The 16,225-nt window shown below is 37.2% G+C and overlaps 1 protein-coding gene across 7 annotated transcripts in view; it reads right to left on the bottom strand.

Moving 5' to 3' along the window:
- Positions 1-16,225, bottom strand: part of TENM3 (teneurin transmembrane protein 3) — a 1,343,701-nt gene that overhangs the window by 286,035 nt on the left and 1,041,441 nt on the right. The gene's annotated exons all lie outside the window — the stretch shown is intronic.

Below are 16,225 nucleotides of genomic sequence, written 5' to 3'. Positions count from 1 at the left end.
GCTCCATAAAATCAGTCTGATCCGTAAAATCAGTCTGTTCAGGTGGTACCTGGAAGGGCAATACACAAACACCAGCCAAACCCGTAGATGTTATGAAGACGTGAAAGCAGCATTACATATGCATGCATGATTTAAGATCTCCAACTATCCACATACTGTCTTCATAGGACTACACCTTTTTTTTTTTTTTTTTTTTTAATTGCCTGATACATGATGGCTCCAACCAACTCTATAATCTAGAATAGTGTGAGCTGATATATTACAGCTTCTGTGATATCCTAATTGATGCTGCAGGCTTTACGTGATTTCTGATGATGTCAGTCAATCTGCATATGAATTTTGTACCTCCTCAAGCGTGCTTCCACAACTGGTAGATATATTGCAGTGCGTGGCTGTCTGGAAAATCCTTTTAGTCATATGTTACAGGCCATGCAGTGAAATTGCAAACGGAATACTTCTTGCAGGCTCAGAAGGTGGCTAAATGGCTTTGCAAGTCAAAAAGCTGTGCATGAGAATAGTCTGAAGAATGGGAGCACTGAAATGAGAAGGGCTAAAAAGAAACCTATGGATTTCTTAAATCTCCTCAAATGTAGACACCTGACAGGCTAAAGCCATCTACATTTCAGAATGAGGAAATACTATGAACACAAGCATTTGCTCTTGAATTATACTATGTCATCATCTATGGCTTCTAAATGAAGAAAACAAGGCCACTTCTGGTTACTTTTGGCTACAGCGGACTCTGAGGAGGGATTGGGAAGGTACTGCACAGAAAATACAGCATGGCAAACATCATGTTTAGCGTGGTGTCAGCGCACTCGGAGAGCAGAGCAGAAAAAGGCAATGCTCTAACCAGACGGGGGCTGCTACCTGCACCTTCAGTCCCAGATTTGCTCTCCCCACAGTATCAACTATCAAATTTAGGGCAGAGATTTCTTCACTCTACCACAGACAAACTAATCTGGGAGGGAGAGCAAACATGAATGAGCAGCAATGATATGCACATGACCAGTACACGTAATGGCTGGTAAGATGCAAGCTGTATCGGACTTTCTGCCACCCCTGGAATTTGGATGCGTCTTCTTTTCCCTCAGACACTGCAGGAAAGGAATAAAGCTCTATCCCTCTGCATGGTTCAGCATGTTCCTTCCTCATACCCACTTGTAACGCCAAAAGTGCAAACATCTGCCTCTGTTTCCAAGAATCAGCAGTTGCCTATACTGGGGCATGTTAATTTTGAGCAAGAATGGAGTCTGGCTTGTCTACCTGATGACAAACTGTTCCCAGGGTTTTGGTGGGATGAGAGAAGAGTGGAGGAAAGGCCATTGCTTCATTTAGATTTGATAAGATCAGTACAGATAGTTTCAGAAAGTTCATTTCACCTCCCCTCTCTCATGCTTTGCAAATCCTACAGGAAAACATCCAGCACACTGAGCATGGCAGTATGTGCAGCTCTCCAAAACAAGAGACAGAGACACTTGTGCCCATTTCCTAAGAAGGTAAAATAAATCTGTTACAGAATGGATAGAATGTGAAGCCTCGGGTTGAAGAGCTCTGAACAGGAGATAAGGGAAAACATCAAATGGTATTATAGAGGAGTGTGAAAAATGGTAGTACTTGATCTAAGAGAACTGATATAATCAAAAATCAAAAGAATCAATTCAGGAAGCTCGTAGCAATTTAGCCAAAGCCTGGACAAGAACACGAGCTCAGCTGTACTCTGCTATAATGGGAGGTGGCACGTAACCAAATAAAGGGCAGCAACATCTTCTCTGCTTTTTTACTCTAGTACTAGTAGATAAAGAACACATCTCTAGTAATAACAATTTGACATACACTTTAAGAATGTATGAAACTACTTGCACTTATTCAGAATATGCAAAAGCAAGCATCTTAAAGCTGCTTACAATTTCTGCAGTAGTTTTACTGCAATCTTATCTGAAATTACCAGAGACTGTCTAGGTTTTCCATCCACTTCATTGTTTTAATTGGATAAAATTCAGTGAGATTATTTGCAGGATTCAGAAGTCTTTCTGAATTTATAAAAATGATGCCTTTTTTAAAGTTACTGCAAATGTATTTTAATTTTATATATATATACACACACACACACATATATATTTAAAAAAAACAAAAAACAAAAAACAAACCTTTTAAAATTATCTAGTTCAAGCAGGTAAAAAAGGCAGAGTTAGGAAGTTTGAAAGAAAATAAGCATTACAACGCCCATTTGTAAGTAGGAAAACAAAATCAGAGAGATGAAGTAATGTCCAAATGCAGAGACAGCAAATTAGTGACCAAATCAGGACTTCACAGCAGAATCTCTGACTTCAAAGCAAGTACTTTGAAGGCTTCCCACATGTAAAGTTCAGAATAAATTGATAAGCAGAACGAAAGTCACCAGGATTGGAGTTTAGCTGAGCTAACAGTTGCACTTCAGTAATTACAAGTGATCAGGATACTGAGTCTAACCTGAACTTACAGCAGAATACTCAGCACTGATTCAGTACTAAATTTAATGGACATAATGAACCATTATCATCACATCCAGGAGTACAGTACATTTTCTTTGATTATTTCCACAGACTATCCAAAACTCAAGTCCACTTAGCTTCTGAAGTCTGATGAGAGCACAGCCTGAGGTAATACAGACACAAAAACAACTCATAAAAGATTAGGTCAGGCTTGATTATACAAGGAAAAATAAAGGAGGACCACAATGGAAGAAAAAGTTGTAGGTTTTGGGGGGTTGTTCTGTTTTTTTTTTTTTTAATAGTTTTTTGTTATTGTTTGTTTCTTAAGGCAAAACAGGATAATCACATATTTTGCATAAAAATGCATTACGCTATCTGTTTTTTTTTTTTTTTTTTATAGGTTCCGGGGAGGAGAGCCATGGCTCCATAAAAGTAGAACCACAGTATGATAAAAAGAATTCAGAAAGCATATATTTTTTGGATATGGCTATGAAATTTTTTTTTTGCCATATATTTTTGTGTACTGTATTCAAATTTACTTGAAAATGTTTTAAATCACAAAGAAAACTGGATTTTTAGATAATTAATAGTACCACATCACCTGAATGGTTACTTCAAATTCATATTATGAATTCTGGGGCAACCAGAATCAGAAAGGAAGCATGTAATCCCATTCCCCAAGAGACACTGTCTCTTGTATTTACCAAGCATAGATATCTTTCTCATTGAAAACAAAACAGAAATCTTTGAGTTCAATTAACTCTCCAGCTTCAACAGAAGTACACTGCAGTAGATTCTTTTTATAAAGGAATAATATATCAGAATTCTCTTTAATGCCTTTTTCATAACATTGAAATACCTCGGAAAAGAGGATGAAAAATTCAATTGTGTAGAGCTGATCAGAGGAACAAAAATCCACTCTGAACAAAGGTAAGCCGATTAACTTTTTTCATAAAAATCAATATATTTGATACTGCAAAGAACATGTAAGAAAACAAGGAAGAAAATAATTTGGTTTTTTTTTTTGTTTTGTTTTTTGTGTTTTTTTTTTGTTTGTTTGTTTTGTTTTGGTTTTTTTAAAGCGAACTGCTCACTATAAGTACATGGACTCTGTTACCATATTTCAATATTGTTACAGTTGTTTAAATGTGTTCTCTACGTCCCAGAAGTGTAAAGATGACTCTCTGTATAAGGAGAATGTTATTAATGTATGCAAAATGGACACTTCAGCATTTTCTGGCTAAATTCACTTAACAGTTTTATATTATATGTTACATTTAAAAAAAAAAGGTAAGAACTCTAACTTCTCTTTTCCAAAATGTAGCTAGGCATTTGTAGCAACTAAAACTGACTTTGTATACATATATATACATGTCACAGAGCTATTTAAGCCACACTTGACAAATAACACCTAGTATCATGGGTACTCCAACATTATTCTAGTTTAGGTAACGTTGAAAAATAGGTATCTTCCAAGTTGTTAAACTCTATTAACTCCTAGTTGCAGGCGGCAGACAACATAAATATTTTTACATAGCTGTTTATGAACTCAATTAAAAAGCTGTTACATGGCTACATCTTGATTGTAGTGAAACCCTCTTTTTAAAGACAACAGGTCCTTGTCTGCTTGAGAATTGGCCTTGCTGGAAATAAGAACTGTAACTGCTAGAAGAGCAAGAAGAGTAGTTTTCCCCACGGACATGAAAAGAATTTCAGCCTTGTTCAGCCAGTAGTTAAAGGGCTCAGCTGGCAGGTACGGCCATCTTCTGGCAACCTTAAAAAGCAACAGAGGAAAGACACAGCTACATAAAACTGCCTTGGCAGCATCAAGATGGCAGAAGGAAATGGCACTGCAGTCAGCCTTGAAGGTATAAACCTCTGCATCGCTGGGAGTGGATAAATATCCTCACTGCCCTGTGAATATGAAATTTATGAGTTGGACGGGGAGTTAAGTCAACTTAGGGAAAATATTGATAAAGAGTAATAAAAAACTGAATTCCTGAGTTTAACCTCTGGCTGACAGGTCGCCAACAAGCAACACTTAGGTGGAGCAGTCACAAGTCATTCCTTCCACGCTGAGAAGGCAGTCACTTTGACTTTGTTTGCTCCCTGTAAGAAGTCAAACACTGCTGCATTTTTTATGGCATGGGGATTGTTAGATAGGAATGAAAACGGGCATATGAACTCTCTCCTTGCTTACTTCTACGATTAGCCTAATGGACAGCACATCCCAAAACATTCTCATAAATTGATTTTTGGGGTAAGACAGGAATACTCTTAGACATTGAGGAGATTTTTGTCTCAAAAATAATATTCTTACAAACAGTCTTCCAGAAATTTACTAGCACTGTATAAATTAAACCGAAGTCTGCTGAGGAACTATCAGATCTTGAAACCTTTAAAATACATTTTCACGTGTATGAGGAACTGATGTTAAATTAAAACAACTAGCATAGTTATTTGGCATCTTAGAGCTTTTCTTCTGGAATCAAAAAGCTTGTGGCTATAGGTTCTCCCTGCTCCACAGTATTCCCTGCTGTATTTTGATAGAGCAAACATCAATTTTCAGTTAAACACAGAAAGGAAATGAGAAGTGTGTGTGTGTGTGAAGTTATAACCGCAAAAATGTGAACCAATTTGTCCATCCGTCCATTTCTTCTCTGCAACATCTACACACCACAGGACAGATATAATTCAGCAGAAGCACTGGCAGAACAATTTCAGGGCCAGGATTTCTGGTAAGATCCCCTATCGTTTTGCAGCTGCAGACAGAATCAATGAAAGACAGCTGAGGCAAAACACAGCTAATCTAACAAGCAAATGTGAGTCTGGGAACAACAGACTTCTACACTCAACCCACTTCTGTATCAAGTCTTTCTGTGAATTTAGTCAACATTCTCTATATTAATTTGATTTTTCTAGGAAAGATTTTTCAATAGCACTTAAATGATTTAGGAGCACAAGTCCTATTACAACTCATGAGGATGTGAGCTCTGAATCTCCAGGGTGCTTTTAAAAAGTTTCACTCTACCTGTATAATGGAAAAACAATCATTATTTTCTGCCTTCTAACTACGCTGATACAAGGACTAAAAGGAATATCCAGTACTGTCCCTGCGTGAACTCCTCACTTTTCCAAGGCTCAAGAGGCTAATATAACCTTATCATGACTTTAGGTCACAAGATTGAGTCTAATGGACCAATGGAAGGAATTAATTTCAGAACTCAGGACCTTTAATTGGGAGCAGATGGTGCCTAGTCCCTCTAAATTTAAAGTCTGGGGCCTGTTAACAAAAGCATCTAATCTCATCTCAATTGCCATAAGCAGCCAGGACCCAGCAATATTGAGTTTACAAAACAATATAACAATCTCCTAGAACTCCACTGAAAGCAAACAAGCAGCAAAGACAGTTAATGAAAAAGACGTCATATGTTCTCTGCTGCTAAAGTAGTTAAGGGAATGAGCAGCAGAATTCCCCACTGAGTGCAGCTTTTAAGCAGTTTTAAATAAATCTCCTTATAGAACATACAGCAATCACGCAACGAAGAACTTAGCAGCTTGAACAATTCTGGTTAACTCTACATTGAAGAAGACTGGATAATATCCATTTAACCAAATATTGATGATAGCAGGCCCTTCCTTTCAAAGTCATTTTGACATACGTATCTTGGAAACTTTGAATATTCAAAAGAACTTCAAAGGTTATAAACTATCTTGGTACATTCATTATCCATCTTCAACAGCAGACAGAAAAGACAACTCAAACTTTCTCCAAGAAGTAACGTTTGCCAAAAAGGATCTTAGACTTCTCACTTCTGCTATTTTTCTGTAAACTGCACAAGTGACCAACACAGTTTGGTTCAGTGAAACCCATCACAAAAAGAAATTCAAGTTTTGTACAGAGACAAAGCAACCCAAATTCTTTAGACTGTCTGCCACAGGTGCAGACTGAGACTCCGTAGCATTAGTCATCAGCAATTATACAACTCACTTTATTCATAACTATAAAGCAGTTTATAGAAGTATTATGTTTATAAAAACCCAGCTACTGGGGAAAAAAAAAAAAAAAAGAAAATCAATCTCTTTCTCCAGGATACAGTAGGTCAGTGGCAAAGTGTGTAACACTGAATAACTTTCCTTTGCCTATGCTCGTGACTGCACACAGATTTGCTATGGAAATGCTTCAAAGAAGTAACCAGTCTTCAACACTGTATGTTTAATATGTAAAAAAATTACGTGTGCAAGCTGTGAAAATAAAATTGTTTAAGGAAAAGTCTTGTAAGGATAGCCATATATATGCATACATAGCCATACACACACATTTATGCACCTATTTCACCACAAAGGACGAAAAGCAATCATAACGTAGTCAACCAAAGAAACCAGCCTGTTGTTAGTCTTTACTCTGTCGTAGCCTGATAATCTGGAACCAGGGTTTCCCAGGTCAGTTGCTGCTTTTTCTGCTATGAATACTGCACCAGAGGTGGAAATGCTCACATTTTGTCTCAGATGTATCTAGTCAGCAGCCACAGTACCCCAGGGAGGGATTCACCAGCAGTTTCACAGACCTGGCATGGCAGCTGCACAGAACCTCCAAACCCCAAGAAAAACTCTTCTCTATTATTGATGCTCTTATAGAAGATGAGAGATATGACTATTAACAATTTGCATATTCATAATTTAATCCATAATTATTTTACTGTTCCCCCTCATCTTTCCTAACTTGATGTTTGTGGGTTCACAATAGTGAAATTAAAAAAAATTAATAAATCAAAGTAAGATAGTAAGTATGCGAATTCCCATGTACTATATAGAAATCTGGACTAATCCACAATGATTGCAGCAGGCATCAAAGGCCCTTCCACTGAACGGTTTCTAATGTGAAGTGAAAAATAGTAATATTTCTCCTTGGTTTCAGTGTGCCAAAACCACACTTCTCCTTCTCTACGATGTACAAGTGAAAACAATAAATAACTAAACACAAGCCTGTATAACTTAGGAAGAAAATGGTATACTGAATGAGTGGGGTGGAATAAAAATCAAAAACCTAGCTTCTTAACAAGCATTTCTTTTCCCGAGATTTGAGAACTTATCTTCTTCCCAGCTTAAATCAAGAAAAAAAAAAGCTTAAAATTTGCTATCAGATAAGGCAGCACATTGTATAGACCAAAAAAAGTTCTAACCAGTTCAATCCACGTAATGTTTTAATAATTGTAAAATGAATTAATTTTCAAATTTGACCTGAAAATTAATTTTGAACTGAATTCTCAGCTGAAACAAAATAGAACTTTTTATCCAAAACACATCAAAATTAAGTCTTTACGTGGGTTTAATATGAGTTAGTTTTAAAAAGAACTACTACAAAAGCCTTTGCAGCTTTTTGTAAAACAAACAAACAAAAAAACACAAACAACTTGACAAATTTTCTCTAGCTGTTATTTGACCAGAATACAAAGGCTCTCACCTCTAATTATTGCTGATACTCCGACAGTAGCACCGCCTATATTTACTTTAAAGTTGAAATCATTGTTAGATTATTTCTCAATATATTTAATTTTTCAAGTAAATGCAATTAAAAATCTTATTTCAAATCAAAATAAGATGAAGCTTAAAAAACACCTTTAAAGCAACTGAGTATGAGTAAGCCTACTCCTTATATGTAGGCTATATAAGTATTAATTAAACTTTACCTGTGATACCTACAATATATACCTATAATATTGTTATTATGTAGACTTTACCGTTAATTTAGTTTTGTGTATTGAATTTATAAATGTATGTATATATGTACACACACACCCCCATATCCACATATAAATGGATACACCTAACTATACAGGAAATGAAGAAAGTTGTGGCTGAGAAACTTGCTTTCAAATAACAACAAACCGAACAAACTCACAGCTCTGACCGATTTTTTTTTTTTCTTTTATTCCAGTGATAATTACGTCAATAAACCTGAATCAGCAAATTTGTTGCTCTCTAATTCATTAATTAAAACAGTTTACTGCTACCACTGTGATTTTTCAAGGACATCAAAACCACATTCCAAGTCAAAACAGCAAAGGTATCAGTTTATAGATGTGGAAAGCATGATTTGCTTTCATGGCAACGTCACAATTAAAACACAACTCAAATGAAAAAAAGCTGTTTTCTTTAAGATTTCCTTGTGCAAGCACGTCCAGAAGAACACATATTGTTTAGTGGGACTGGAAGGCAATATTTTTATACCAAAATTCAAGTGAAGAGAAAAAAAAAATATCTATGAGAAGTTAACCATTTCCAATTAGAAGAAAAAAATAAGATATGAATATTAATGTTATAGCAAATTGCAGAGCAACATTTTTATAGCCGCCTTCTTTTCAACATGCTTCCTGTTTATTAATTTTTGGGTTGAATAACACAACTGACTTATAGAAAACAAAATGAGGAAGGAAGTGAAGACATTCTTTTGTCTACCCTCTCCCACAAATCAGGACTGATGGGAGCTACACCAACATTTTAGAATTGTTCTGGAAAATAAGTTAGATAATGAAATATTTGCATGGTTCCCAGCAATCTCTTTCACTGAGTCATCCTTGGAATTCCATCGTCTGAGGTAGCTTCTACTTTTTGCCATTTGCACTGTTTGCTACTCACCCTGCTTGCCACACATGGCCTTTATAACAGCAGCAATATCTAGATGGAACATGCTAGAGTCAACAGTCTGAATTTTCCCAATCTCTTCCAGTGATGTGTGCTTAAAACTTCTGATTAACCTTTCTCTAGGCTCCAGCTGGCTGGCATTTTCCTCAAAATGTAGTCCCAAAACCAGTCACAGAGATGCAGTATTTCTGTCTTACCACTGCTGAGTGCAGTAGTAAGATTATTTTAGTGGCACTGTACACAGACACCTTACAAAGTTGTGGTAGGAACCCTCACATACCACAGAAAACAATGACAGATAACCACTACGACCTTCAGCTGATGGCTACCCAGGAGGAATACAGAAATACTTCCTGGATAAGCAGGATGGGGGACAGGGAAGCCAAAGCTCAACACCAGTTGTGAAGCCCTACTGCTGCAGAGGAAGAGCGAGCTGTTAGGCAACACTTGCACAAGCTGGGCATACACAAGTACAGGGGACCAGACAGGAGACATCCACAGGTGCTGGCAGAGCTGATCAATGTCATCGAAAAGCCACTCTGCTATTCCTTGAATGGTCATTCATGGAAGTAGAGGAAGGTTCCTGATCACTTTTTAGAAGATAAAGGTCACATTATCTTCAAGAAGGGCAAGGAGTACATGGGGAAGTAAAGGCAGTCAACCTTGCCCCAGCCTCCCAGGGGAGATTATGGAACAAATACCGCTACAGTTACCCTTCATATGCCTGGATAGCACTCCAGGAAAAGGATGTGAATTAGAACAGCTAACATGTATTTACCAAAGGCAAAATAAACCCCCAAGAAACAGCTGATTTCTATGAACAGATAATTGTCTCAGCAGACAAGGGGAGAGCAGCAGATATTGGGTTTTTTTACTTCAGCAAAGCTTTCAACATGGTCTCCCATAGTATCCTGGTAGCCAAGCCAGAAAGAGAGGGAGTGGTTGCATGAGCTACAAAGTGCAGTTTGTGGAAAACTGGTTGTATGAAGTCTGAAAGAATAGTGTTTTGCAGTCCAAAGACCAACTATTGGCCAATATTAATGGGATTCCTCAGGGGCTAACACTGGGGCTGATCCTGTTTTATGTCTGTAGTACATTTAACACATTGAGAAAGAATAGGATGGAATGTGCCATCAGCAAGTTTGTGGATGACATCAAGCTGGAGAGAGTGATCAACACACTGCAGGGCAGGACTGCCTTTCAGAGGGATCTCAACAGGCTCTAAGAATTGGCTGCAAAAAACCTCATGAATTCCAAAGGTAGAATAATCTCATCTAACAGTACTAGCTGGGAACCCACTGGAAAGCATCTTTGTAGTAAAGGACCTGGGGAGTCAAGGTGGACAAGTTCAGCAGTGTGCTCAATAACGCCTAACCACATACTGGGTTGCATTTAAAGGAATGGAGCCAGCATACCCTGGGAAGTGATTAGTCCCTTTCATTCAACATCTGAAGATCCCATCTAGAGTACAATATTCAGACTGGGACTTGCCAGTACTCATGCAACACAGACAAACTGGAATGAATTCAGTGGAGACTGACCATGATGATTGGAGTACTGAAACATACAACTCGAGGAGAAGCTGAATGAGCCTGGGAAAGGCAAAAGGTAGAAATCTAACTTTGGTCTTCCACTGGAAAAGGCAGTGGTCACAACTGCAGCAACAAGGGAAACTCTGATTAGATATAAAGGGGAGAAAAAAAAAAATCACAATGAAGTTGGTTAAGCACCAGAACAGTTTCCCAGCGATTAAGTAGAATTTCTCTTGTAAATTTTCAAAATTCAACCTAACAAGGCCTTGAGCAATCTCATCTAAATTAATGTTAGTCCAGCTCTAAGCAGATGGTTGAACCACATCTTTTTCCTTTTCTTAGCATTCATGTTTCTGTAAAACTCATCACTTTTTTGCTGAGTATGTCTCAATTTTATTTGTATGCATGGACCTCCCCAATTTCATCTCTGTAAGCTCCTCCTCAGAAATTTGACCTTCCTTCCATTTTCTGCATGGTTTGTTCTTGAAATTCAGATCTCTGGCGAAATCCTGAGCTATGACAGTTGATCTTTGAACACCTCTTTCACCATTCCTTAACAGAAGGATTTATAAGCTTAACAGCCAAGAGTGAATTCTCTGAAATTTTCTTCTTAGATTTGTTTTTTCTTGCAGACCCCAATTCTGATTTTATTGCTATTGTTAAGCCTACAGTTCCTGTGCATCAAAAGATTTGGTTAAGTGTTTTCTAAGAGCCTTATCCTCTGGCCTGATGTTCTGTACCAGACTCCCATTGTGAAAGCATCATTAGGATGGCCCTTTGGAATCTCATGACTTTCCTCAACAGCGAGTTCAGTGACACTTAAACCTCTGAAATCCAGGAGACCCCAAAAAGTTACTGGAAAAAGGTCATCCCACCTGTTCCCTCTTTGGCTGCCACTAGCCAAAGGAATTACCAACATGATTTTCAATTGCCTTAACAGTGAATGCTAAGAAGACTTATTGAAATATATCCGCAGAACTATAATCATAATATAACAGAAACTGAAAATTGGCATAAATACACAAAACTTGTGATAATATTGCAGAAAACCAGGGATGACTACTTTTGTGTACAGATTTCTGTTCCATGTGTCTGTAACCAAAGAAAAATTTGTATGCCCATTTAGATATTAAATATTATTTCAGAGCTGACTTCTGTTAGCAGTAAACCAAACTGATTTCCTGGTCATGAAATTTCTTAGCAAAGCAGGATTTAAGAGATATTGGCATGCTTAATGAGGGGTAGATAATTGCTAGATGGAATAATGTGGGAAAGAGTGAAGAAGCTGTAAATGGTGGCATGGCAGTAAGATGAGTATTAATTCATCAGCTAAGTGGCTGGTTTTGATCAGTAGGCTCAGCATTTGGCTAGTCGGTACCAAGCAGCTCCTATTCAGCAGAGTTCATCTAAGCCAAGTTTTCCTTTAGAATAAAGAAGGATGTTAAACAGGTGAAAATGTGTAACACTACTTCCTGAATGATGTGCAGTATTTAAGAATGCAGAGTTCAAGTATATGTTATAGATGTACTGTGTTAGAGAGATCAGATTTAAAATGTCTTTACAAGTACCTTACCAACGTATTTCTTGGTTTTCAGAGATCTGAATGCCAGTAAATTCACCATTCTGGAAGGACAAGAAAGTACTAGTTTCACAAGAATGCTATCTTCAGAAACTGAAGTTGGAGAGGAAACAAGCAGGTGCCCACGCAGCTGATAAACTGATATTTTCTCTTTACAGAAATCCTTAGCAATGAACATTCTAACAGCAATATCTATTTTTCTGTATCTGTGAAAAATGGGTCCAAGTTTCAAATCATTTATCTGACCAATTCAGAATGACAGCCTGAGGCCACGATCTTATATACCTCACTCCCTTTCTTCTTTCTGTTTTGCTACCTCCTGATCTCCCTCGGTCTTCTAATAAACCCCCATCAGTGCAAAACTTTCACTAAATAATAAAATAAAGCCCCACATTCTAGCGCCATCAGAATTATTTTCTGTATTCCCCGCTAGTTTTTGTGGCTGTGGGCAGAGTCAACTATGCGGCACACACCTATTAGGAGTGCCGAACTCTTTTTCAGAATAACTGTCAATACTGCTTCCAAAAGGATAGAAGGTGACAGGGACTTCCTTAAGATCTTAAATGAGTGACTTTCCAGTCACAATCATTGCCACAGCCCAAGTTTCAGGCTGGCACAAAAAGTGCATGCAAAACCGGTTATATAACTTTACAATAAATAACTCACTCCATAAGGAGCTGGACTTTAGGAATAACTTGCTCAATTAACTTACATGTTTTACTTACTAGCTTTCTGTGTCTCATAAAGTCAGGGATTGCAATTTAATGGATTTAAAAATAACTTAAATAAGTGGATTCTAAGATACCTTAAAAATACATTGACTCTTTAAGCAAAAGGGTCAATTTGAAGCCTAACTACAACTTCTAGCCCATACTCTTATGGAATATTTATCAAGTTTAAAAGACAAGGTTTAATAATCTTAGAACAGCTTAACAACAAAGTTACTGACAAGAATGTAAAAGATGGGCTGCTTGTATTTCAAAGCCACAGCTCCTAGAACAATTAGAACACAAATTTCTTGATGCAGCATTTATGAAGTAACTTGCAATGGGAATGGAGAAGAAAGCCTGAAGAATCACATGCGTACACAGTGTGCTCCAACCGATACATCATACTGTATGTGACGCTGGTAGGTTTCCCAGATTAACAGATGCAGGTCCTCCTTCAGGGAGGCTGACATGACAAATTTGTCAGAATATGATGCCAAGAGTCATATACGGAACTTGAATGAGCTCAAAGAAAAATATTTCTCTTCAGAATGATTTACTGAGCAGTAACCTAAAACTTTGATGTGAGAATACATCTATAAACCACTAGGTTTAATAAATAGTTGTGATGTTTGGTACAAAAAAAAATTAAAAAAATCTTCTGACATTCATGGTACATTATTAGTATATTTAAAATTCAGCAACTTAATCACGTGCAATGCTATTCATTTAAAGAAACTTCTAATCCTGGCAGTATTATTCACAAATTTAGGTTGCTTTTGTAAAATCTTAGAAACATAACACTGAGACCTTGACAAGTAAAAGTATTTTCAACAAACTATTTCCACTTATTCATTGTAATTGCAGCAAAACCTCAAGTTTTGCCTTCCTGAGGCAAATCCACAACTATTTCTGAAGAGCATATACAACAGCTACAAGGAAGGAAAGGAAATTGTATTTTGATGCCAAGCTTCAATTCTTGCCTAACTGGTGAGAAAGAAAACCCATTCCACAAATGGTTAAGCCTGAGTTCATAAAGATGTAGGATAACTCACAGTTCTCATCATCATGAATAGTTCCACTGATTCCAGTAAGGTCTGTTTAGGGTAGTTGACTATTTAAACAGTGAATGGTTTTACTGGATGAACAGTGGGATCACTCAAGAACTGAGGCCTTTAGGTGAGGAAAATATGACCTGGTATTCTGTTTTGCTCATTATAACCCGTTGCTCTGTATCTATTTACTTAGAAGTAAACATGCTGCATAGAACCACATTTACCTGTGAAAGTTCCATCAAAATTCAGTCAGAAAACTTTCACACACAGCAAAGGGAGATGCAGCACAGAGGACTTGCGACAACTCTAACTTCGGCTTCAAAGCCTTATCAGATTTGCCAGATTTTGACAGTATACTGCCACAGCTATTAACTGCAGGTCATACATTAACAAAACTCACACCTGCAGTTTGGACCTTTGATTAGAACACCTGTGCCTGCCAGGACAATACAGCTTCCCTGGCTTTAAATTATATTTTCTATTCTACTGAGAGCATTTAACATACGGAGTTCCAGCTATGTGTATAAAATAGTTTCTCAGCCAAATCTTCCATGTTCAGTGGAAACAAAAATTCAGAGAAAAATACCAAAGATTAGGCTTTTCACCACTTCTGTAACGTCTCCACTGAAATGGAGACCCATAACATGGTCTGAGTTATATATGTTTCATAACCCTATTGGACTCTCAAGCCATCAAAATTTCATTAGCCTCACAGCAGTCCCAGTGACTTCTTAAGTTGGACTGCTGGCCTCCCTATCAGTAACTAAATGAACTGTAATCCTTTCTAGTGACTAAATTCTTCTTTGAAGTTGTATGAAACGTTCCTTGAACAATTTTAACCAGTGCAGAATAATGTGTTTTCTAACACATTCACAGTCTTCTCACACATGAAAAAATAAAACAAAACTCTAACCTTATGCTCATAAAGGAAGTTTTGGCATATTGTAATCATGCATTTTGCGCTTTTTTTTTTAAATTGTGATTATGAAGTTTATAAAAAAGTATAGCAAACCTATGGTACTTCCGAAGCAGTCACCTCTTTGGTAATGTAAAGATACAACTAAGGAAACTGTGTGTGCACGTGTGTATATATGTAAGTATGCCTTTTCAAGATCATTAATCTAGGATTTTACAAAAGACTCAAGAGAATCTGTTTCAGCACAGACATTTCAAAAGGAGAATCACAGGACTGCGCAACAAGTTATTCTAGACTGCTTTGCAGCTGAGATATCAAGAGTCATCTAGCAGCAACTCCACTGCCAAAAGGAAGTAGGCAAGTACTCCTGTCCTCATCTTTCAAAACTTGCCTCTGACTCAAAACAAGTTTTCCAAGTATGAGACAAGACACCTGTGAACATCGAGAACTGTCTCCTCAGGTACCACGCAGCATTACGTCCCACACAAAAAGGAGGATCCAACCTGAGACAGCCATCTTGCACAGGCATCTTCAGTTAGAACCAGCCACCAGAGGAAAGAGAAGTATGAATAATACCAAAATACAGCTTTTGTTTTGTTTTCTCAAACTGAAGTTAAAATAATAAACAGGTAGGATGAAACATTATTGCTTATAGTTTAAAATAAAAGTTCATTTTATTTTTTTTTTAAGGATTACCATACAAGCACACCTATATTGCTGTTTCCCACAACATGTTACAGCTATTGCCAGAGGATAGAAATAAAATTGCTCTGACTTTTGTACACCTGAGTAAACAGGTTTAATAAATTATTAAAATGACATGTGGACATGCAGGCAATAGCTATCCAAAATTTTCATTTTTACTCATTTTTCTTTATTCCTCTCTTGAATTTGTCATTTAGAAAGTCATGAAGTTAATAGAACAATCATTTTAATTCTAGTAAAGCTGAAAATCTTCTGCAAGTGGAAAGATGGTAGAGATAAAATGTTTCCTAAGATTTGTGCATTTAGCATTTAACACCACACTAGGTTCTGTTCATAACCTCAAGTGGAGCTAAAAAAATTTTGAAAAGCTTTAAAAATTAATCAGTCAATTGTATTAATCTCTTTTCGTTTAAACACTAAGCCTTAATGTACAATGGTCATACCCCGCATCTTACAAAGCTGCTGTTTAGATTTTTTTGTGTGTGTGCAGATTTTAATTGCACAGTAATCCAGTCCCCCAGGCACATCAAAGGCCACATGTCCCTCTTCCCCACAATTCCAATTGCTCTCATCAACTAGGATGTTTAAAGCACAATCAAATTTGTTTTCCGA

The sequence above is a fragment of the Tyto alba genome, unplaced genomic scaffold (assembly GCF_018691265.1).
Source record: "Tyto alba isolate M040663 unplaced genomic scaffold, T.alba_DEE_v4.0 Super-Scaffold_6, whole genome shotgun sequence".
Lineage (NCBI taxonomy): Eukaryota > Metazoa > Chordata > Aves > Strigiformes > Tytonidae > Tyto > Tyto alba.
The sequence above is the reverse complement of the archived record's forward strand: the minus strand, read 5'-3'. Positions and strand labels throughout refer to the sequence as shown.